Here is a 1,041-nt window from a genome sequence, read left to right as displayed (position 1 = left end):
GAATAAATGTAGTTGGCAATACTAGCAACGTATAGTGCTCGATACACGTGATAATGCAGAGCGTAAATATTGAAAGTATTGAAAATGTAGAACTTGTAGAACTGGGTATTATTATCACTCTACAGACTGTTTCATGCTAATGCAATCTTCAGGAGTGAGAGAATACAAGGGTTGTGTGAGTATATGAATGCTAAGACAGGTGAAAATGCAAATGAGTTAATTGTTTTTAAGTAGGTATTTGTTGTTCCACCAGGCCGCCCCTGACTACGAACAAGCTCTACAAACTGTCTCTTATACACATCTAGATGTGTATAAGAGACAGGTTATGCATAGGTTGCAGCGTTTTGTTTTTGGGGAGTAAGCCGTTGCTCTGTCGATGATAGACCATTTAATGTTGTAGGGTGTGTTGCTATCTTTTAATTTCCATACGTATTTGGAGAGTACGGTGCTGTTTCTGTGTTTGAGGGTATTAAAAGTGTATTTGTGGTTTGTGTATCGGGTTTTGAACGGTGTGTCAGTGAGCCCGATGTAGCATTTTTTGTCATCATCTGAGTAGACAGTGGCTTTGTAGATGGATGAGGTGAGGCAATTTCCAGAGAGTGGACATTCATCTTTTTTCCTGCAATTGCAGAGAGTTTTTGGCTGTTGTTGCTTAGCAACCAGAAGCTGTTTGTTGTGGGCTTTGATTATACTGCCCATGTTTCTTGAGCAGCTATAGCTGACTTTGACATTGTTCTTGTTAAAGAGCTTATGTAAAATGTTGCCACTCGGGAAATGCATTTTGACCAGGTTAAGGAATGATTTTCCGATGTTGGTTTTCACTCCTTTGCTGAATGGTGGGTTGTACCCAAACCAAACTCATTTGCATTTTCACCTGTCTTAGCATTCATATACTCGCACAACCCTTGTATTCTCTCACTCCTGAAGATTGCATTAGCATGAAACAGTCTGTAGAGTGATAATACCCAGTTCTACAAGTTCTACATTTTCAATATTTTCAATATTTACGCTCTGCATTATCACGTGTATCGAGCACTATAC

The sequence above is a fragment of the Anneissia japonica genome, unplaced genomic scaffold (genome assembly GCF_011630105.1).
Source record: "Anneissia japonica isolate Jap-2015-1 unplaced genomic scaffold, ASM1163010v1 scaffold287740_len772037_cov194, whole genome shotgun sequence".
NCBI classification, from domain to species: Eukaryota; Metazoa; Echinodermata; class Crinoidea; order Comatulida; family Comatulidae; genus Anneissia; species Anneissia japonica.
This window is presented reverse-complemented; position numbering follows the sequence as displayed.